The following is a 24300-nucleotide window of genomic DNA, read 5'->3' on the forward strand; positions in this document are numbered from 1 at the left end:
AAAAGGGAAGGCTTAGGAACTGGGAAGTGGGTGCATTTGCCCAGTCAGCATGACAGTACCAGACTGCACGCAGGCTCTGCAAAGGCAGACCTTAGACACATTTTACAAGGCTGCTTCTGTGGGTGGCTCAACCAGTGCTGCAGGCCCACCAGCAGCATTTGGATTACACGCCCTGGCACACTCAGTGCACTAGACGAGGGTCTGACAAGTAAACCAAAATAGCCAAACATGGAATCACTAATCCATACATCAATTTACAATAGGGGCACTGGATAGCAGTGGCACAGTGCCCAAAGCATCTGATACCAGCAAAAAACACACGAGGCAACAGAAAAAATGGAAGGGAGTCCCCTCCAGCTAAAAAGTGGGGAGAACTACCTTAAGTCCTGGGAGTTCTCTTCACTAAGGTGGAAAAATCTGGACAGACCATCAGCGTTATCGTATTCTGTACCCGGGCGGTGTTCCACCTTAAAGTCTATGCCCTGTAGGGAAATAGACCACCTCAACAGCTTTGGACTCTCAACCCTCATCTGCATCAACTATCTGAGGGGCCTGTGGTCTGTCTGAACCTGGAAGTGAGTCCCAAACAGGTATGGTCTCAGCTTCTTCACTACCAAAACCACAGCAAAAGCCTCACGCTCATTAGCACTCCACCTCTGTTCCCATGGAAGTAAACTTCTACTGATAAAGGCTACATGTTGCTCTAGGCCCTCCTGATTCATCTGTGACAGAACAGCCCCCACACCATGCTCTGAAGCGTGTGTTCGGACGATGAACCAGGAGCATGGGTGCCATGCACATGGCAGCTTTCAGGGCCTCAAAAGCTTTCTGACAGGTGTCAGTCCAGATCACCTTCTTGGGCTGCTTCCTGGAAGTCAGCTCTATCAAGGGTGCTACAATGTTGCCATACCCCTTGACAAACCTCCTGCAATACCCAGTGAGACCTAAGAAGGCTCTAACCTCTGTCTGGGTTTGGGCGGCTCCCAAGCCAGGATGGTTTCAATCTTGGGTTGTAGGGGCGCCACCTGGCCACTCCCAACTTGGTGTGACAAGTACACCACAGAACCCTGCCTGATCTGGCACTTACTCGCCTTGATCGTGAGGCCTGCTTTCCGCAGCGCCATCAACACTTCCCAGAGGTGGCGCAGATGTTCCTCCCAAGTGGCACTGAACACTGCAACGTCATCCAGGTAGCCGGGACTGAACTTAACCAGTCCAACCAACACCTGGTTGACCAACCTCTGAATGGTGGCAGGGGCATTCTTCATCCCAAAGGGCATAACACGGAACTGGAAATGCCCATCTGGTGTTGAGAATGCTGACCTCTCCTTTGCCCCATCAGTCAAGGCGATCTGCCAGTATCCAGATGTTAAGTCAAACATGCTGAGGTACCGTGCAGCCCCTAGCCGATCTATGAGGTCATCAGCTCTGGGGATGGGGTGTGAGTCAGTCTTCGTGACTGAATTGAGCCCTCTGTAGTCCACACAGAACCGGAGTTCGGGTGTGGCACATATATATATATATATATATGCAACAGCAATTCCAACCACTTCCGTCTCGCGACGAAGCAGGAACTCAGACCGACCACAGCTTTTCAGGCAAGAGATACATTTATTTTGTTCTTACACCACAGCCAGCAACGACGCGGTTCAGGCTTCAAGAGCCCTTGATCACATTCAGCTATCTGTATGCTTTTTTCACTTTTTATTTTGTGCTTAACACCATGCACGCCCCCTCCCTGGTGAAATTTTGGGTCATGAGCTCATAAACAGTAACAACAGACTATCGGCCAGATTCATCATTGTGAAGTTTTACGAGTCTGAAATAGCAATTCATAAGGAATCGCTATTCCAGACTCGCAAAATGGGATTCTTGTAGGAATCACAATATTTTTTGCGATTCCTACAGATTCCTTATTTGCGATTAGCTAATTGCTAATCGCAAATAAGGAATAACTCCCCATGCGTTCCTATGGGCCTAAAGGCCCATAGGAAGGGATGGGGAGTCATTCCTTATTTGGAATTAGCAATTAGCTAATCGCAAATGAGATTGCGATTTCAAGGGTGCAGGGGTGTCCAAAGGACACCCTGTAACACTCCTGAAATGTCAAATTACACAGATGTTACACACAGACATGCCCAAAAGACATGTGTGTGTAACATGCAACTTAGAAAAATGCTTTTAAAAGCATTTTTCTAAGTTTTCGCTATTTACCATGAGGTGTGACCTCACGGTAAATAGCGGCCCAAAATAGCAAATTCGCAATTTTTGAATGTTTCAAGAATAGCATTTAAGGAATCTCTAATAGAGATTCCTTAAATGCTATTCCTCGCAAATTTGCGAGTTCTTAAATAGCGATTTTTGCATTTGGGATGATGAATCCCAAATGCAAAAATTGCACTGGCAAAGGGCCAGATTCTCAGAATCTGGCCCTTTGTGAGCGCAATTACCTTTCATGAATCAGGCTGTATGTGAGGTAACTGCTGTAGAAGTCATTATTTCTGCCTGAATGCAGGGATACATATCATCAAATTTAGCACTCAATATAGACGTGCAATTACATTATTTAAGCATATCTCAGTATAAATACTAGTATTTAAATAATGTTATAAAATCTATGTTAAAAACATTTTATAGCTGGATAAATCCAGGATGTTTTAATCACATCTTTATTTGTCCACTGTAGAATTATATGTATATCGTATCTTATTATTTCTAATCTTTTCATGTCATGTTGATCAACTTATTGGTCCCAAACTTATCTTACTTCTGTAAATATGAAAAAAGTGCTCCAGTGCTTTCTTCCTATATCTAGTGCAAATACCCTAGATAAAGTGCTACAGAATATGTGCAAGGATAAGCCAACAATAAATATAAAGTGCATTTTCATAAATATGTACATTAACAAACATGATATATAAATTTATATCTTAAAAGCAAAATTCATTTCATACAATCTCAACAGGTTGCAGTTTTTACTCCAACTGGATAAAAAACCACTACTAAAAATATATAAAAGATTTGTAATATTGCTTAAAAATATAATAACATCAGTGTTTGTTAAAGTTCAGTAAAAGAGTACTCGATTCTGGTGCATAAAAAAGTATTCTATTACACCATGTGGGCAATAAATTTTGTACAACACATCATTAACTCAGCGGCCTATGGGACTCCCCGTCATATATATATATACATATCATATACCAAATGCCCTGAGCATTGAGAAGTCACACGCCATATCCCACCTTCCAGGATAAATGTGCTGCTTGCATCTTGATGTCCTGGTTCTATTATAATATTTCGCCGACGCGTTTCGGGGCTCCAGGCCCCTTCATCCTGGGCATGAACACACGAACTCAAAGATCTGCATTCAATTGTTTTTTATTTCACCTCAGCCCCGCCTCATTTTATCAGGTGTTTGACACTCGGGGTGTTGTGGGGCGTGTAGTTTAGCCATGCAGAGTTGGGTTCGAGTCTTTAAGTTCAAATAAAGTCATTTTTAGGCTCTGAGTGAGTTCCAAGGAAACAGTGGTGCAAGCCCATTGTGCACTAGGGACAAGGCACTGTACGAGATCGGAACAGTTCCAAGCTTCAGCTCCGACAGCCGATGGAGGGCGTTTCCCTCAGTTGTCGGCGGTGCTCTTCTCCACGGCCGGGCCGCCGTGCGTTAATCATATACCAAATGCCCTGAGCATTGAGAAGTCACACGCCATATCCCACCTTCCAGGATAAATGTGCTGCTTGCATCTTGATTTACTGGTTCTATTATAATATTTCGCCGACGCGTTTCGGGGCTCCAGGCCCTTTCATCCTGGGCATGAACACACGAACTCAAAGGTCTGCATTCAATTGTTTTTTATTTCACCTCAGCCCCGCCTCATTTTATCAGGTGTTTGACACTCGGGGTGTTGTGGGGCGTGTAGTTTAGCCATGCAGAGTCGGGTTCGAGTCTTTAAGTTCAAATAAAGTCATTTTTAGGCTCTGAGTGAGTTCCAAGGAAACGGTGGTGCAAGCCCATTGTGCACTAGGGACATGGCACTGTACGAGATCGGAACAGTTCCAAGCTTCAGCTCCGACAGCCGATGGAGGGCGTTTCCCTCAGTTGTCGGCGGTGCTCTTCTCCACGGCCGGGCCGCCGTGCGTTAATCATATACCAAATGCCCTGAGCATTGAGAAGTCACACGCCATATCCCACCTTCCAGGATAAATGTGCTGCTTGCATCTTGATTTACTGGTTCTATTATAATATTTCGCCGACGCGTTTCGGGGCTCCAGGCCCTTTCATCCTGGGCATGAACACACGAACTCAAAGGTCTGCATTCAATTGTTTTTTATTTCACCTCAGCCCCGCCTCATTTTATCAGGTGTTTGACACTCGGGGTGTTGTGGGGCGTGTAGTTTAGCCATGCAGAGTCGGGTTCGAGTCTTTAAGTTCAAATAAAGTCATTTTTAGGCTCTGAGTGAGTTCCAAGGAAACGGTGGTGCAAGCCCATTGTGCACTAGGGACATGGCACTGTACGAGATCGGAACAGTTCCAAGCTTCAGCTCCGACAGCCGATGGAGGGCGTTTCCCTCAGTTGTCGGCGGTGCTCTTCTCCACGGCCGGGCCGCCGTGCGTTAATCATATACCAAATGCCCTGAGCATTGAGAAGTCACACGCCATATCCCACCTTCCAGGATAAATGTGCTGCTTGCATCTTGATTTCCTGGTTCTATTATAATATTTTGCTGACGCGTTTCGGGGCTCCAGGCCCCTTCATCCTGGGCATGAACACACGAACTCAAAGATCTGCATTCAATTGTTTTTTATTTCACCTCAGCCCCGCCTCATTTTATCAGGTGTTTGACACTCGGGGTGTTGTGGGGCGTGTAGTTTAGCCATGCAGAGTCGGGTTCGAGTCTTTAAGTTCAAATAAAGTCATTTTTAGGCTCTGAGTGAGTTCCAAGGAAACGGTGGTGCAAGCCCATTGTGCACTAGGGACATGGCACTGTACGAGATCGGAACAGTTCCAAGCTTCAGCTCCGACAGCCGATGGAGGGCGTTTCCCTCAGTTGTCGGCGGTGCTCTTCTCCACGGCCGGGCCGCCGTGCGTTAATCATATACCAAATGCCCTGAGCATTGAGAAGTCACACGCCATATCCGACCTTCCAGGATAAATGTGCTGCTTGCATCTTGATTTCCTGGTTCTATTATAATATTTCGCCGACGCGTTTCGGGGCTCCAGGCCCCTTCATCCTGGGCATGAACACACGAACTCAAAGATCTGCATTCAATTGTTTTTTATTTCACCTCAGCCCCGCCTCATTTTATCAGGTGTTTGACACTCGGGGTGTTGTGGGGCGTGTAGTTTAGCCATGCAGAGTTGGGTTCGAGTCTTTAAGTTCAAATAAAGTCATTTTTAGGCTCTGAGTGAGTTCCAAGGAAACAGTGGTGCAAGCCCATTGTGCACTAGGGACATGGCACTGTACGAGATCGGAACAGTTCCAAGCTTCAGCTCCGACAGCCGATGGAGGGCGTTTCCCTCAGTTGTCGGCGGTGCTCTTCTCCACGGCCGGGCCGCCGTGCGTTAATCATATACCAAATGCCCTGAGCATTGAGAAGTCACACGCCATATCCCACCTTCCAGGATAAATGTGCTGCTTGCATCTTGATTTACTGGTTCTATTATAATATTTCGCCGACGCGTTTCGGGGCTCCAGGCCCTTTCATCCTGGGCATGAACACACGAACTCAAAGGTCTGCATTCAATTGTTTTTTATTTCACCTCAGCCCCGCCTCATTTTATCAGGTGTTTGACACTCGGGGTGTTGTGGGGCGTGTAGTTTAGCCATGCAGAGTCGGGTTCGAGTCTTTAAGTTCAAATAAAGTCATTTTTAGGCTCTGAGTGAGTTCCAAGGAAACGGTGGTGCAAGCCCATTGTGCACTAGGGACACGGCACTGTACGAGATCGGAACAGTTCCAAGCTTCAGCTCCGACAGCCGATGGAGGTCGTTTCCCTCAGTTGTCGGCGGTGCTCTTCTCCACGGCCGGGCCGCCGTGCGTTAATCATATACCAAATGCCCTGAGCATTGAGAAGTCACACGCCATATCCCACCTTCCAGGATAAATGTGCTGCTTGCATCTTGATTTCCTGGTTCTATTATAATATTTCGCCGACGCGTTTCGGGGCTCCAGGCCCCTTCATCCTGGGCATGAACACACGAACTCAAAGATCTGCATTCAATTGTTTTTTATTTCACCTCAGCCCCGCCTCATTTTATCAGGTGTTTGACACTCGGGGTGTTGTGGGGCGTGTAGTTTAGCCATGCAGAGTCGGGTTCGAGTCTTTAAGTTCAAATAAAGTCATTTTTAGGCTCTGAGTGAGTTCCAAGGAAACGGTGGTGCAAGCCCATTGTGCACTAGGGACATGGCACTGTACGAGATCGGAACAGTTCCAAGCTTCAGCTCCGACAGCCGATGGAGGGCGTTTCCCTCAGTTGTCGGCGGTGCTCTTCTCCACGGCCGGGCCGCCGTGCGTTAATCATATACCAAATGCCCTGAGCATTGAGAAGTCACACGCCATATCCCACCTTCCAGGATAAATGTGCTGCTTGCATCTTGATTTCCTGGTTCTATTATAATATTTTGCTGACGCGTTTCGGGGCTCCAGGCCCCTTCATCCTGGGCATGAACACACGAACTCAAAGATCTGCATTCAATTGTTTTTTATTTCACCTCAGCCCGCCTCATTTTATCAGGTGTTTGACACTCGGGGTGTTGTGGGGTGTGTAGTTTAGCCATGCAGAGTCGGGTTCGAGTCTTTAAGTTCAAATAAAGTCATTTTTAGGCTCTGAGTGAGTTCCAAGGAAACGGTGGTGCAAGCCCATTGTGCACTAGGGACATGGCACTGTACGAGATCGGAACAGTTCCAAGCTTCAGCTCCGACAGCCGATGGAGGGCGTTTCCCTCAGTTGTCGGCGGTGCTCTTCTCCACGGCTGGGCCGCCGTGCGTTAATCATATACCAAATGCCCTGAGCATTGAGAAGTCACACGCCATATCCCACCTTCCAGGATAAATGTGCTGCTTGCATCTTGATTTCCTGGTTCTATTATAATATTTCGCCAACGCGTTTCGGGGCTCCAGGCCCCTTCATCCTGGGCATGAACACACGAACTCAAAGATCTGCATTCAATTGTTTTTATTTCACCTCAGCCCCGCCTCATTTTATCAGGTGTTTGACACTCGGGGTGTTGTGGGGCGTGTAGTTTAGCCATGCAGAGTCGGGTTCGAGTCTTTAAGTTCAAATAAAGTCATTTTTAGGCTCTGAGTGAGTTCCAAGGAAACGGTGGTGCAAGCCCATTGTGCACTAGGGACATGGCACTGTACGAGATCGGAACAGTTCCAAGCTTCAGCTCCGACAGCCGATGGAGGGCGTTTCCCTCAGTTGTCGGCGGTGCTCTTCTCCACGGCCGGGCCGCCGTGCATTAATCATATACCAAATGCCCTGAGCATTGAGAAGTCACACGCCATATCCCACCTTCCAGGATAAATGTGCTGCTTGCATCTTGATTTCCTGGTTCTATTATAATATTTCGCCGACGCGTTTCGGGGCTCCAGGCCCCTTCATCCTGGGCATGAACACACGAACTCAAAGATCTGCATTCAATTGTTTTTTATTTCACCTCAGCCCCGCCTCATTTTATCAGGTGTTTGACACTCGGGGTGTTGTGGGGCGTGTAGTTTAGCCATGCAGAGTCGGGTTCGAGTCTTTAAGTTCAAATAAAGTCATTTTTAGGCTCTGAGTGAGTTCCAAGGAAACAGTGGTGCAAGCCCATTGTGCACTAGGGACATGGCACTGTACGAGATCGGAACAGTTCCAAGCTTCAGCTCCGACAGCCGATGGAGGGCGTTTCCCTCAGTTGTCGGCGGTGCTCTTCTCCACGGCCGGGCCGCCGTGCGTTAATCATATACCAAATGCCCTGAGCATTGAGAAGTCACATGCCATATCCCACCTTCCAGGATAAATGTGCTGCTTGCATCTTGATTTCCTGGTTCTATTATAATATTTTGCTGACGCGTTTCGGGGCTCCAGGCCCCTTCATCCTGGGCATGAACACACGAACTCAAAGATCTGCATTCAATTGTTTTTTATTTCACCTCAGCCCCGCCTCATTTTATCAGGTGTTTGACACTCGGGGTGTTGTGGGGCGTGTAGTTTAGCCATGCAGAGTCGGGTTCGAGTCTTTAAGTTCAAATAAAGTCATTTTTAGGCTCTGAGTGAGTTCCAAGGAAACGGTGGTGCAAGCCCATTGTGCACTAGGGACATGGCACTGTACGAGATCGGAACAGTTCCAAGCTTCAGCTCCGACAGCCGATGGAGGGCGTTTCCCTCAGTTGTCGGCGGTGCTCTTCTCCACGGCCGGGCCGCCGTGCGTTAATCATATACCAAATGCCCTGAGCATTGAGAAGTCACACGCCATATCCCACCTTCCAGGATAAATGTGCTGCTTGCATCTTGATTTCCTGGTTCTATTATAATATTTCGCCGACGCGTTTCGGGGCTCCAGGCCCCTTCATCCTGGGCATGAACACACGAACTCAAAGATCTGCATTCAATTGTTTTTTATTTCACCTCAGCCCCGCCTCATTTTATCAGGTGTTTGACACTCGGGGTGTTGTGGGGCGTGTAGTTTAGCCATGCAGAGTTGGGTTCGAGTCTTTAAGTTCAAATAAAGTCATTTTTAGGCTCTGAGTGAGTTCCAAGGAAACAGTGGTGCAAGCCCATTGTGCACTAGGGACATGGCACTGTACGAGATCGGAACAGTTCCAAGCTTCAGCTCCGACAGCCGATGGAGGGCGTTTCCCTCAGTTGTCGGCGGTGCTCTTCTCCACGGCCGGGCCGCCGTGCGTTAATCATATACCAAATGCCCTGAGCATTGAGAAGTCACACGCCATATCCCACCTTCCAGGATAAATGTGCTGCTTGCATCTTGATTTACTGGTTCTATTATAATATTTCGCCGACGCGTTTCGGGGCTCCAGGCCCTTTCATCCTGGGCATGAACACACGAACTCAAAGGTCTGCATTCAATTGTTTTTTATTTCACCTCAGCCCCGCCTCATTTTATCAGGTGTTTGACACTCGGGGTGTTGTGGGGTGTGTAGTTTAGCCATGCAGAGTCGGGTTCGAGTCTTTAAGTTCAAATAAAGTCATTTTTAGGCTCTGAGTGAGTTCCAAGGAAACGGTGGTGCAAGCCCATTGTGCACTAGGGACATGGCACTGTACGAGATCGGAACAGTTCCAAGCTTCAGCTCCGACAGCCGATGGAGGGCGTTTCCCTCAGTTGTCGGCGGTGCTCTTCTCCACGGCCGGGCCGCCGTGCGTTAATCATATACCAAATGCCCTGAGCATTGAGAAGTCACACGCCATATCCCACCTTCCAGGATAAATGTGCTGCTTGCATCTTGATTTCCTGGTTCTATTATAATATTTCGCCAACGCGTTTCGGGGCTCCAGGCCCCTTCATCCTGGGCATGAACACACGAACTCAAAGATCTGCCCAGCTGTAATTACGGATCTGCATCTCGTAAGCACAGGGTGCGCAAAGAACGGAGAGCCACACATTGTGAGACAGTGGTATAACATCTTTTGTGTTTCTCCAGTTGTTTCTCCGGTTGTTTCTCCGGTTGTGCCAGTGAACAAGGAATGAAAATTCTGAAACGCGTTTGGCTATACGAGGGAGCGGTGCTGGAACTGCACACTGTAGTTGTCCGCAATTAAAGAGGTGATTCAACTCTCTGTGTGAGGCGTCCTCATGAGGGAAACCTTTTTTGTGGATTTGTAAGCGGCTCTCCCAGCCGCGGGGACGCCCTGCTGTTATTACTGATCTGCATCTCGTAAGCACGGGGTGCACAAAGTACAGAGAGCCACACATTGCGAGACAGTGGTATAACAACTTTTGTGTGGTCTCTTACCGGCACCAACCCACTGGGGTAGTCAATCAATCAATCAATCAATCAATCAAGAGTATTTGTAAAACGCGCTACTCACCCGCTAGGGTATCAAGGTGCTGGGGGGGGGGTGGGGCTGCTACTGCTCATAAAGCCAGGTCTTGAGTTGCTTCCTGAAGGAGAGATGGCCCTGGGTGAGTCGTAGGTGGGTGGGGAGGGTGTTCCAGCTGTTGGCCGCCAGGTAGGTGAAGGATCTTCCTCCGGTGGTGGTTCTGCGGATCCGTGGGACGGTGGCGAGGGCGAGGCTGGCGGAGCGGAGCTGGCGAGTTGGCGTGTAGAACGTGAGGTGGTTGTTGAGGTATTCGGGGCCCAAGTCATGGTGAGCCTTGTGTGCGTGGGTGAGGAGTCTGAACGTGATCCTTTTGCTGACGGGGAGCTAGTGCAGGTCCCTCAGGTGGGCGGAGATGTGGCTATGTCGTGTATGTCCAAGACCAGTCGTACTGAGGTGTTCTGGATGTGCTGGAGTCTTTTCTGTAGTTTGGCGGTGGTCCCAGTGTAGAGGGCGTTTCCGTAGTCCAGATGGCTGGTGACGAAGGCCTGGGTGACCGTTTTCCTGGTTCCAGTGGGGATCCAGCGGATGATCTTACAGAGTATGAGGAGTGTGTTGAAGCAGGAGGAGGTAACAGCGTTAACTTGCCTGGCCCATCATGAGGGAGGAGTCAAGGTTGAAGCCCAGGTTGCGTGCGTGGTCCATGGGCTTGGGTGGGGGGCCCAGAGCACGGGGCCACCAGGAGTCGTCCCAGGCGGAGATGGATGGGCAGAGGATGAGGACTTCTGTCTTGTCTGAGTTCAGTTTTTAGGCGGCTGAGCTTCATCTAGTCAGTGATGTCTTTCATTCCATCCTGAAAGCTGGCTCTGGCGGAGGTGGGGTCGTTGGTGAGGGAGAGGATCAGTTGGGTATCGTCGGCGTAGGAGATGATGTTGAGGTTGTACTTGCGTGCGATGGCTGCGAGGGTGCTCATGTAGACTTTGAAGAGTGTGGGGCTGAGCGAGGAGCCTTGAGGTACGCGGCATTTGATCTTTGTGGCTTCTGCGAGTAAGGGCGGGAGACAGACTCTTTGGGTTCTGTTGGAGAGGAAGGAGGTGATCCATTCCAGGGCCTTTCCTTGGATCCCGGGGTGGCGGAGGCGGGTTGTCAGGGTGCGGTGGCAGACCGCGTCGAACGCAGCCGAAAGGTCGAGCAGGATGAGGGCGGCGGTTTCTCCGTTGTCCGGTAGGGTCCGGATTTTGTCGGTGGCTGCGATGAGGGCAGTCTCGGTGCTGTGGTTCGCTCGGAATCCGGACTGCGATGGGTCGAGGGAGCCGTTCGTCTCCAGTAAGGCTGTAAGCTGTTTGTTGATGGTTTTCTCGATGACTTTTGCTGGGAAGGGGAGGAGCGAGATGGGGCGGAAGTTCTTGCGGTCTGAGGGGTCTGTGGTGGGTTTCTTCAGGAGGGCGCTGATCTCTGCGTGCTTCCAGCTCTCCGGGAAGGTGGCGGATATGAAGGAGTTGTTGATAATGTCCCGAAGTATGGGTGCGATGATGGAGTCGGCTTTGTTGAAGATGTGGTGTGGGCAGGGATCGGCGATGGAGCCTGAGTGGATGGTGTTCATTGTGTGGGTGGTATCTTCCATGCTGACCTGAGTCCAGGTGCACATGGTGGTGGTGGGAGGTGTAAGTTTGGTGGTGGGGTACGTGTTCTGAGCGCCGAAGCTGTCGAGTATGTCGACGATCTTCCGGTGAAAAAAGGTGGCCAGAGAGTTGCAGAGGTCTTGAGAAGGCGTGATGTCGTTGCCGCTGGCGTTTGGGTTGGAGAGCCCTTTCATGACGTTGAAGAGTTCCTTGCTGTTGTGGGTGTTGTTGTCCAGTCGTTCTCTGAAGGATGACCTTTTGGTGGTGCGGATCAGCTGGTGGTGTTTGCGGGTGGCGTTCTTGAGGGCTGTCATGTTATCCAATGACTGGTTGTGGCACCAGGCTTTCTCGAGGTCATGGCAGGATTTCTTGGAGTCTTTGAGATCGTTGGTGAACCACGTGGATTTCTTGCTGTTGAGGTTGCTGGAAGGGTTTTTCAGTGGAGCAAGGGTGTCGGCGCAGTCGGTGATCCACTGTGTGAGGTTGCGGGCTCCTTCGTTGGGGTCCGTGGTGTTCGTGGAAAGGTTTAGGCGCAAGGAGGTGGTTAGTTGGTCGGTGGTGATCTTGCTCAAGCATCTTCGGGGGGTTTGTTGAGGGCAGTGGTGGGTCGTTGTTTTCCTGAAGTTGAAGTGTACGCAGCTGTGGTCCGTCCAGTGGAGCTCGGTGGTGTGGCTGAAGGAGATGTGGTTGCTGGAGGAGAAGACTGGGCCGAGCGTGTGGCCGGCGTAATGGGTGGGGGTGTTGACCAGTTGCTTGAATCAGAGGATGGCGAGGTTGTCTAGTAGGGCGGTGGTGTTATTGTCCTGGTAGTTCTCCGGGTAGGTCTCCTAGGAGGATGTAGTCGGGGGAGGCGAGGGCGAGCGGGCTGATGAAGTCTGCAATGGCCTCACTAAAGTGTAAGCGTGATCCCGGGGGTCTGTAGATGAGGGTTCCTCTGAGGGTGGTCTTGGGGTCGTGTGAATCTGGAAGTGCAGGTGCTCTGCAGTGGCGAGTGTGTCGTCGTTGTTGGTCATGATGCGGATAGTGTTTCTGTGGGCGATGGCGATGCCTCCTCCAGTCTGGTTGACGCCGTCGCTCCGGATGATCTTGTAGCCGTCCGGGATAGCAAAGTCGATGTCAGGGGCTGATGAGGCGTTCATCCAGGTTTCCGTGAAGAAGGCGACGTCTGGTGCCGTTTTGTTCAGGAGGTCCCATAGTTCGACGGAGTGCCTGTGAATGGAGCGGGTGTTGAGCAGGATGCACTTGAGGTGGTTGTTGATGGCGGCTGTTTTGGCTGGCGCGTTGCAGGACTGAGTGCAGGTGAAGTAGCAGGCGTGGCAGGTGAAGGCTCCATGGGTGCGTTTTGGGGTGGCTTGGTAGCAGGCTGGATGTTGGCCGGGGTTGAGTGAGTGGAGGGTGGCGGCGTCGTAGCTCAGTCGGGTTTGCTGGCTCTGGCGGGGTCCAGGGGTTCTGGCACTGGGCGCCGTCCAGGCGTGGACGGGCGTAGACAGGCTTGCCTTTGGCACGTCTTCGGCGTGCAATCGGAACGCCCGCTGTGCGTGGCCGCTGCGCGTACGAGCGGTCCCCGCCATTTATCGTGAAGTGGGAGGGAGGAGCAGCTGGGATGCGGGAGCGGGGCAGCAAATGGGGAGCGGGAGACAGGAAAGGGGGGTGGGCTGCTGGAGAGCAGCGGCGGGAAGCAGAGGGGGGGTAAGAGCGGGAAAGAGGAGCGGGGGAGAGCAAGGGCAAGCCTGGGCAAGCCTGGAGATAGGGGCAAGCCTGGGCAAGCCTGGAGAGCGAGGGAAGCCTGGAGAGCAGGGGCCCTAAGGAGAGGCGGCAGCAAGAGGGCCAAGCAGGCAGCGGCAGCAGAATCCGGGCACACAGGGGCCGTGCGGTAGTGGAGTGACGGGGTCAAGGGTAGTGAATATTTTAATACTCACGGACACAGGAGCATCCACTGGGGATCCACTGGGGATTGATCTGATGGGGGACCACACGTTCCAGTAGGCAATTTGCACACGCCCTCATGGGCGGGACTTAAAGCTAGTTCCCCACAGCTGCTGTTGTTTCTCCGTTTGTGCCAGTGAACAAGGAATGAAAATTCTGAAACGCGTTTGGCTATACGATGGAGCGGTGATAGAACTGCACACTGTTGTTGTCCGCAATTAAAGAGGTCATTCAACTCTCCGTGTGAGGTGTCCTCATTGAGGGAAACCTTTTTTGTGGATATATATATATATATATATATATATATATATATATATATATATTACCTACTGGCGGTCGCCAGTAGGTAGTTATAGTTAGGATAATTTTCAATGTTAAATCTCAACATTCTATTTTGAATAACTTTGGCGCCGGTTGTCGAATCTGCCTGAAATTTTCAGGAAAATGGTCTCATGGCGGTCCGGTCGTTCCCAGAAAGTTTGGGGGGGATTCGTCAAGCGGGGGCCGAGATAAAAGGGGGGTCCCAAAACGCGTTTTCCCCATGTTAATTTCCATAGGGCGGTTGATTTCACTTTTAGCCCGAACGGCTGAATGGATTTCCACCAAACTTGGCAAAATTGTAGGGACTGGTAGCCCGATGTGCCTTTGCTATGTCTCAAGATATGTGCTCCAGTGGATTTTGAGTAATTTAGGTTCAAAAAAATATATATATCTATAGGCGCTCTCCCGTGCGCGCACCCGTGAGCGCTCCCGGCGCGACACGCGACTTGCGCGCAGAAAGCTGATTGGCTCTCAGTTGTCTGTAAACATTCTAAACAGTCCGGAGCGGCCGCCATCTTGTCTATCGGTAAAATCTAGTCATAAGAGGTGGCAAAAACAAAGGGTGGAATTGACCATAAGGGGGCAGGGTAGACCCCCCCTGACCCCCTAGGTTTGATATGGGGGCCATTAAAGGGCACCGCGGGGCCTCAAAAAAATTTTTTTTTTTTTCGATTTTCGCGGGGGGAGCGCCTGGTGCGCGCACTTTTAAGCGTACTCGTACGCGTACTTTGGTGAAAAAGATCTTTTAAGCACTCCCTGAGAAATGCCCTAATTTTAATGCCCTGCAGGACCCTATTTTAGTCCCTACATCAAACCTAGGGGGTCAGAGGGGGTCTACTCTTCCCCCTTATGGTCATTTGCCCCTTTTTTCAAACCCCTTCTGTCGATTTTACCGAGACACAAGATGGCGGCCGCTCCGCACTGTTTAGAATGTTTACAGACAACTGAGATCCAATCAGCTTCCTGCGCGCAAGTCGCGTGTCGCGCCAGGAGCGCACTCCCGTGCGCGCACGGGAGCGCGGCTATAGATATATATATTTTTTTGAACCTTAATTACTTAAAATCCACTGGAGCACATATCTTGAGACATAGCAAAGGCACATCGGGCTACCAGTCCCTACAATTTTGCCAAGTTTGGTGGAAATCCATTCAGCCGTTCGGGCTAAAAGTGAAATCGACCGCCCTATGGAAATTAACATGGGGAAAACGCGTTTTGGGACCCCCCTTTTATCTCGGCCCCCGCTTGACGAATCCCCCCCAAACTTTCAGGGAAGGACCGGACCGCCATGAGACCATTTTCCTGAAAATTTCAGGCAGATTCGTCAACCGGCGCCAAAGTTATTCAAAATACATGCGCACTATGGGATTAACTGAGATTACTGAAGAACAGATACTGTAGTTGAATAAGTGAGTGATGGCATATACTGTCCTAACATTTTCATGATGTATAATGCTGAGTTAAATGTTGCATTGTATTTCACTGAATAACCGGAATTTAGGAAACAACAGGGGATGCAGGTGAGTTAGGAGGGAGGCAGGAAAGTGGATCAGTTGACCTTTTTTTATAATGTTTGGCATTCATTTAAAAAACCTATGAAATTCACTGAAAAAACCATAGGTTTCACACCAGTTATAGTTAGGAATTAGCATTTAAAAAACCTATGAAATTCACTGAAAAAACCATAGGTTTCACACCAGTTATAGTTAGGAATTAGCTTTTAAAAAACCTTTGAAATTCACTGAAAAAACCATAGGTTTCACACCAGTTATAGTTAGGAATTAGCTTTTAAAAAACCTATTAAATTCACTGAAAAAACCATAGGTTTCACACCAGTTATAGTTAGCTGGAAATTTTACTGATATAAAACCATTGAAATTCCCACGTTATAGTTAGTCGGACTCACTATAACTTGCGCGTGCAATGCACTGCTGATGACATCACATATTACATCACTCATGACATGGTCAGTGACATCAGTCATGACATCACTGATGACACCATCCTTGTGACACAGTGACAGACCTCCTTTCGCTATAATGTAACCCTTGAAACACATATTCAAAAATAGAAACTAATATTTTCCAAAAAGTGGATATACCCATACCAGTTACAACAAGCAATTCAGTAATTCCACCATCTATATGCACATCCAGTCATTCACCAACAGTTCTATATAGTCACTCATACATATACTCACTTATCATATGAAGTGATACACCTATACATCCTGTTACACACCGACAGTCATCCAAAAGTTACTCACACACATACTCACACGTGCAAATAAACTATTGAACATCCATTTATTTGAATATAGAGTTATACACACACTTCCACCTTACTTGTATTGAAAATTACACATATTTATTCTCTTAAACAATCACTTATAGAAACACATACTTATTTAAACAGGAACTCTTACAATCTCTTACTCTCACATATACTCACTTATATACATCAATATTCACATATACTAGATTAAAACATATGTAGTTACTGATAAAGACACTAGTGAGACAGTCATTCACTCACTAACAAACACATATACACACTCATCCATCCATACAGTCCTGCACATATGCTGTCTTCAAAACACATACAAACAGCGAGTCAGTCACTCATGCATCTATGTGCTAAGTAATACCCCCACCAAACCATATAGACACTCATACTGATACTAAGAGAAACATCTAATAACCCATATACATACGCATGTAGCTACTTACCAACACATGTAGCCACTTATACACAAAATATTTAAACATAACTCACTAATATTTATTTTTCAGAAAGACACACATTCACTGGATGGTGTCATAAGTGATGTCACTGACCATGTCATGAGTGATGTAATATGTGATGTCATCAGCAGTGCATTGCACGCGCAAGTTATAGTGAGTCCGACTAACTATAACGTGGGAATTTCAATGGTTTTATATCAGTAAAATTTCCAGCTAACTATAACTGGTGTGAAACCTATGGTTTTTTCAGTGAATATATATATATATATATATATATATATATATATATATATATATATATATATATATATATATATATATATATATATATATATATATATTACCTACTGGCGATAGCCAGTAGGTATATATAGTTAGGATTTTTTCTCTATGGAACTTTTGAAAATTCTATGCCTAATAACTTTGGCGTTTGTGGACGGAATTGGCTGAAATTTTCAGGAAAATGGTACATTTTGTTTCTGAGCAGCTCCTGGAAATTTGGGGGGGGTTCGTCAAGGGGGGGCCGAGAAAAAAGGGGGGTCCCAAAACGCGTTTTTCCCATGTTAATTTCCATAGGGCGGTTGGCCTCACTTTTAGCCCGAACGGCTGAATGGATTTCCACGAAACTTGGCAAAATTGTAGGGACTGTTAGCCCGATGTGCCTTTGCTAGGTCTCAATATATGTGCTTCAGTGGATTTTGAGAAATTAACGTTTAAAACAAGATATATATCTGTAACAGCGCTCCGGGCAGCGCTCCGGTTCGCGAACTTTTCGCGTATCGGAACTTTGTGAAGCGAAGCTGATTGGCTCTCCGGTGTCTGTCAACATTCTAAACAGTCCGGAGCGGCCGCCATCTTGTCTCTCGGTAGGATCAAGAGACAAGAGGAGGCCAAAACAAAGGGGGAAATGAAGGAAAGGGGGCAAGGTAGACCCCTTCTGACCCCCTAGGATTGATGAGGGGGATATTATAGAGCCACGCCGGGCCCAAAAAAAAAAAAAAAAAATTCCGATTTTTTCGCCGTAGAGACGCGTCTTGGTTCGCGAACCGGGCAGCTAACCGGGCAGCTAACCGGGAAGCTAACCGGCAGTGTAACCCAAAAAAAACCAAAAAAAAACAAACGATTTTTTCGCTGTAGAGACGCGTCTTGGTACGCGAACCGGGCAGCTAACCGGGCAGCTAACCGGGAAGCTAACCGGCAGTGTAACCCAAAAAAAAAAAATAAAAATAAAAAAAAAAAAATCCGATTTTTTCGCCGTAGAGACGCGTCTTGGTACGCGAACCGGGCAGCTAACCGGGCAGCTAACCGGCAGTGTAACGGGAGTCTGAGGAGTAGCTGATTGGCTGTCAATATTGTAAACAGTCCGGAGCGGCCGCCATCTTGTCTCTCGGTAGGATCGAGAGACAAGAGGAGGCCAAAACAAAGGGGGAAATGAAGGAAAGAGGGCAAGGTAGACCCCTTCTGACCCCCTAGGATTGATGAGGGGGATATTATAGAGCCACGCCGGGCCCAAAAAAAAAAAAAAAAAATCCGATTTTTTCGCCGTAGAGACGCGTCTTGGTATGCGAACCGGGCAGCTAACCGGGAAGCTAACCGGCAGTGTAACCCAAAAAAAAAAAAAAAATTCCGATTTTTTCGCCGTAGAGACGCGTCTTGGTACGCGAACCGGGCAGCTAACCGGGCAGCTAACCAGGAAGCTAACCGGCAGTGTAACGGGAGTCTGAGGAGTAGCTGATTGGCTGTCAATATTGTAAACAGTCCGGAGCGGCCGCCATCTTGTCTCTCGGTAGGATCGAGAGACAAGAGGAGGCCAAAACAAAGGGGGAAATGAAGGAAAGAGGGCAAGGTAGACCCCTTCTGACCCCCTAGGATTGATGAGGGGGATATTATAAAGCCACGCGGGGCCAAAAAAAAAACAAAAAAAAAAAATCCGATTTTTTCGCCGTAGAGACGCGTCTTGGTACGCGAACTGGGCAGCTAACCGGGCAGCTAACCGGGAAGCTAACCGGCAGTGTAACGGGAGTCTGAGGAGAAGCTGATTGGCTGTTATCATTGTAAACAGTCTGGAGCGGCCGCCATCTTGTCTCTCTGTGGGATCGAGAGACAAGAGGTGGAAAAAAAAAGGTGTAAATGAATGAAAGGGGTAAGCCAGACCCCTCCTGAACCCCTAGGATTGAAGAGGGGGCTATTAAAGTTCCCTGGGGGGTGAAAAAAAAAAATTTGCGATTTTTCGCGGTAATGGTGCTTCCTGGTGCGTTAACCGGGCAGCTAACCGGCAGCGTAACGGGAGTCCGACATATTGTGTTTTTTGAACGTTTGTGATATGTGCACGTGTGGATTTTGTCTAATTAAGGTTAAAAAAATATATATATATCTTTAAGCGTGTTCTGGCGCGCTTACGTTTTGGGTTTGGTTTGCGCTGCAGAGACGATACGTCACGGTTATGCGATGCATCATGAGGCGTCTCACGGGCTACGTGATACGTCACTTAATAAAGAATATATTTTACAGCTATAGATATTAGCTTTTAAAAAACCAATGAAATTCACAGAAAAAACCATAGGTTATAGACCATATATGGTTAGGAATTTGCATTTACAAAACCTTGAAAATTCACTGAAAAAACCATAGGTTATAGACCATATATAGTTAGGGATTAGCATTTAAAAAACCTTATTTTATTTGCACAAAACCATTGAAATTCCATATATAGTTAGTTGCACTAACTATATATCGCGGACCCGCAATCCACTGCTAATGATGTCACATATTACATCATTCATGACATGGTCAGTGACATCACTGATGACATCACTGATGACATCTCAAATGACATCACTGATGACATCACTGATGACAACACCCAGTGACTGTATGTTTCTGTAAAGTTAAAATATGTCTTACATATTGAAGAATGAGTGGATGTATAAGTGTCTGGATGAAGGATTTAGTAGGTGCATGACTGACTGTATGAGAGAATGATTAAATGTGTCTCACTGAGTGCATGGGTTAGTGATTAAAGTGTCTTAATTTGGCAATCATTATTTATGTTCTTCTGTAAACTGCTGCATGTTTAAATCAGTAGCTATATCAGTAACTATATGGGTTATTGAATGGTTGCCCAAGTATTTGTATGGGAGACTGAGTGTGTGTGTGGGTGGCTGGGAGGTGTATAACTCTGTGCATAGATGTGTGAGCAGTTCATTCCCTAGGTGTATGGATTCAAAAGTGCATGTAGAAACAGCTGTATGGACAGTTGACTGTGTGCATGAGTATATTGGTGAGTGAATGGATATCTCAGTTCTACATGTCAAAGTAAGTACTTATGTAAAACACACTCCATGTGAGAGTTGACATATATAAATAACTGAACATAAGAGCCAGTGAATGTGAGAGTGGCTGTATGAATCATTGTGAACTTGTATCAAGGATTGTATAAGAGAGTAAATATGTGTTAGTATATGTTTGAATAAGTAAGGTGTGTATAACTGTATAGTTAAGGAAATGGAGATGTGATTGATTCTTTGCATGACTGACTAGGTGTGTGAGTAACTCCATGGATGTGTGACAGTCTGTGAGTGCCTGTTTACACTGAGTGTATCTAAGGTTATATTAGAGTCTGAAGATGTATTATCACATAAATGATATCATCAGTGATGTGATCAGTAATGTCAAATGAGATGTCAGTGATGTCATCAGTGATGTCATTTGAGATGTCATCAGTGATGTCATTTGAGATGTCATCAGTGATGTCATCAGTGATGTCACTGACCATGTCATGAATGATGTAATATGTGACATCATTAGCAGTGGATTGCGGGTCCGCGATATATAGTTAGTGCAACTAACTATATATGGAATTTCAATGGTTTTGTGCAAATAAAATAAGGTTTTTTAAATGCTAATCCCTAACTATATATGGTCTATAACCTATGGTTTTTTCAGTGAATATATATATATATATATATATTACCTACTGGCGGTATATATAGTTAGGATTTTTTTGAATAGGGATTTCTGAAAATTCTATGTTGAATAACTTTGGCGTTGAAGGACAGAATTGGCTGAAATGTTCAGGAAAATGGCACATTTTGTTTCTGAGCGTCCCCTGAAAGTTTGGGGGGGGTTTCGTGAAGTGGGGGCTGAGAAAAAAGGGGGGTCCCAAAACGTGTTTTTAACATTGAGTTTTCCATAGGGCGGTTGGACTCACTTTTAGCTCGAACGGCTGAATGGCTTTCTATGAAACTTGGCAAAATTGTAGGGACTGGTAGCCCGATGTGCCTTTGCTAGGTCTCAAGATATGTGCTCCAGTGGATTTTGAGTAATTTAGGTTCAAAAAAATATATATATCTGTGACAGCGTCCCGGTTAACGCCCCGGTTCGCGTACCAGACGCGTAAAGGTACTTCGCGAGGAGAAGCGGATTGGCTCCCCAGTGACTGTGAATATTCTAAACAGTTCGGAGCGGCCGCCATCTTGTCTCTCGGTAGGATCGAGAGACAAGAGGTGGAAATAAACGAAGGGGGAAATGAATGAAAGGGGGCCAGGTAGACCCCTCCTGACCCCCTACGATTGATGTGGGGGCTATTGAAGGGCCCCGCGGGCAAAAAAAAAAAAAAGTTTTCGATTTTTTGCGGTGGAAACGCTACCCGGTACGCGAACCGGGTAGCTTACCAGTAGCGTAACGGGAGTCCGCCATCTTGCTTTAAGGTCTAATTTGGACACAAGATGGATGATAAACAATGCTGGGATTGTGTAAAAGGGGGCAAGGGAGACATATTTTGACCACCTAGGTTTTGTGAGGGTGGATGAGAAGGCCCATATATGCCCAAAAAAGAAAAAAAATCAAATGTTTGCGCGGTTAGCGCCCGGTGCGCGAACCGGGTAGCGCTCCGGAAAGAGTAAATCGTGAAAATTAGTTAAAAAAAGTGACATTTAAAATTTATTTAGAGTGATCACAGTTAGGGTAGCTCTGAAAAGAGCTTTTGGGTCTGTGGAAGATTTAGGTACTTATAAGTAGGTACCAATACACAGTCTTAAATTCTGGATGAAAACTCTGTTCCCCTCATCTGAGAAGTGCACACCATCTCCTCTGTAGATATCTTGCATGTAGTAACGCAAGTTATTGTTGTAGATGGAGCCCATTCCATGGTCTCTCATGTAAGCTGAAACAGACTTATTTACATGCTTCCTCGCTTTCTCAATTTGTGGATAAAATTGATTGGACCACCTCCATTTCTGTCTTTGGCATATATTGGAATATACCAAGGCAGTTTGAGGAAAAAGTGCCATCAATTGCTCAAAGGTGTCCTTTAAACGCATTTCCAGACCTACCCCAGTCAAAGTGCCCAAATCATTTCCTCCACAGTGCACTATTATGAGGAGGTCAGGGTTTGGCAAATGCAAAAAGGTTTTCACCAATGGTATCAATTGGTGACATCTCAATCCTCTCTGGTCAATCCATTTGATTTCCACATTTTGTAAATTGAGGTTGTGTAAATTTCTGTTATCAGCATACCTGTGAGCCCAGTGGATGTAGCTATGTCCAAGAATCCAGACAGAAAACATGGTGAGAGGAGGTTCTGCTGCAGTGTGGGAATGAAATGGCAGTTGAAACAGTAGGAGTTTGTAATGAAAAAAAATGTGGAGTTTCAGTGCTAATGATTCAGTAGCAGTGATTGGTGGATTTTGATTGCTGAAAACAGAATGTTAGAGTGCATGGATGTGTTCTTTGAAAGATGTAATTCGAATGGTTAAGAAAAAATCATTTTAAGAAACATTGCACTGGATAAGCAGGTATACTGAGAGTTCAGAGTTCATTTGAAACATTGTTGTGTGAACTTGTAAACATGAGAGATCTTTCAGGAGGTAGTTGCTATGGAAAAAAGGCAGAAAGTGCAGAGGGGGAAGGGTGTTGATTTGAAAAAAGTGAGGGAAGAGTTTTGATTGGGTGACATGAGAGATATGTGTGATGAATTACAGCATTTCTGTGCCATTGTTGGTTGCAGCCTCTGGAGTGCATACCCTTTGCTCTGCTAAAGAAAAATTGGTGTGTGTCTGAGACTATTTTGAAATTCAAAAATCATTTTCTAAGGTGAGAAAAGATTCATTTAATTTAGATAGAGACTAGTATGCTTTAGGGAGAAAATTAGGAAGAAAGTTGTGTATTTAAAATGTTGCTTTGTGTCAAGTGTTTTACAAAAAGATTTTGTTTCTTTGAGAAATTGTAATTGGAGATAATGTGAAGTATTAGTACTGACAGGGTGTGCTTGTACATAGGAGCTGTGCTGTGTTTTCAAATTATGACTTGTAAATCGTTTTTAAGGAAAAGGAATGCTTTTTAAATTTATGAGAAGGAAAAAATGGTGTCTGCTTCTTTAAACAAATATTTCACTTGCCCATGATTCAGGGAGAATAATTTGTTTACTTGATGTGTTTAAAAACGTTTCTTGAAGTCATTTAGGTTTCTTGATATGTACTGCTAGAGTTTCATAGCCAGCATGGCGCATATTTATAAGGACTTTGAGCCACTTTCACGTTATTTTCCCCATGTTAAAAGTGACGCAAAAGTGGTGCAAGGCCTTGTAAATACGCCCTCATGTGTTTTAGGGCATTTTAAGTCACTTCTCCATGAATCTGGGAGAATAATTTGCTTACTTGATGTGTTTAAAAATGTTTCTTGAAGTCATTTAGGTTTCTTGATATGTAGTGCTAGAGTTTCATAGCCAGCATGGGGCATATTTACAAGGCCTTTGAGTCACTTTCACGTCATTTTCCCCATGTTAATAGAGACGCAAAAGTGGTGCAAGGGCCTTGTAAATACGCCCCCATGTGTGTTAGGCCATTTTAAGTCACTTGTCCCATGAATCAGGGAGAATAATTTGCTTACTTGATGTGTTTAAAAACGTTTTTTGAAGTCATTTAGGTTTCTTGATATGTACTGCTAGAGTTTCATAGCCAGCATGGGGCATATTTACAAGGACTTTGAGCCACTTTCACGTTATTTTTCCCATGTTAAAAGTGACGCAAAAGTGGTGCAAGGGCCTTGTAAATACACCCTCATGTGTGTTAGGGCATTTTAAGTCACTTCCCCATGAATCTGGGAGAATAATTTGCTTACTTGATGTGTTTAAAAACGTTTCTTGAAGTCATTTAGGTTTCTTGATATGTACTGCTAGAGTTTCATAGCCAGCATGAGGCATATTTACAAGGACTTTGAGCTACTTTCACGTTATTTTCCCCATGTTAAAAGTGACGCAAAAGTGGTGCAAGGGCCTTGTAAATACACCCTCATGTGTGTTAGGGCATTTTAAGTCACTTCCCCATGAATCTGGGAGAATAATTTGCTTACTTCTATGTGTTTAAAAACGTTTCTTGAAGTCATTTAGGTTTCTTGATATGTACTGCTAGAGTTTCTTAGCCAGCATGGATCATATTTACAAGGCCTTTGAGTCACTTTCACGTCATTTTCCCATGGTAATAGTGACGCAAAAGTGGTGCAATGGCCTTGTAAATACGCCCCCATGTGTGTTAGGCCATTTTAGTCACTTGCCCATGAATCAGGGAGAATAATTTGCTTACTTGATGTGTTTAAAAACGTTTCTTGAAGTCATTTTAGGTTTCTTGATATGTACTGCTAGCGTTTCATAGCCAGCATGGGGCATATTTACGAGGACTTTGAGCCACTTTCACGTTATTTTCCCCATGTT

The sequence above is a fragment of the Lissotriton vulgaris genome, chromosome 2_2 (genome assembly GCF_964263255.1).
Source record: "Lissotriton vulgaris chromosome 2_2, aLisVul1.2, whole genome shotgun sequence".
Taxonomy (NCBI): Eukaryota; Metazoa; Chordata; class Amphibia; order Caudata; family Salamandridae; genus Lissotriton; species Lissotriton vulgaris.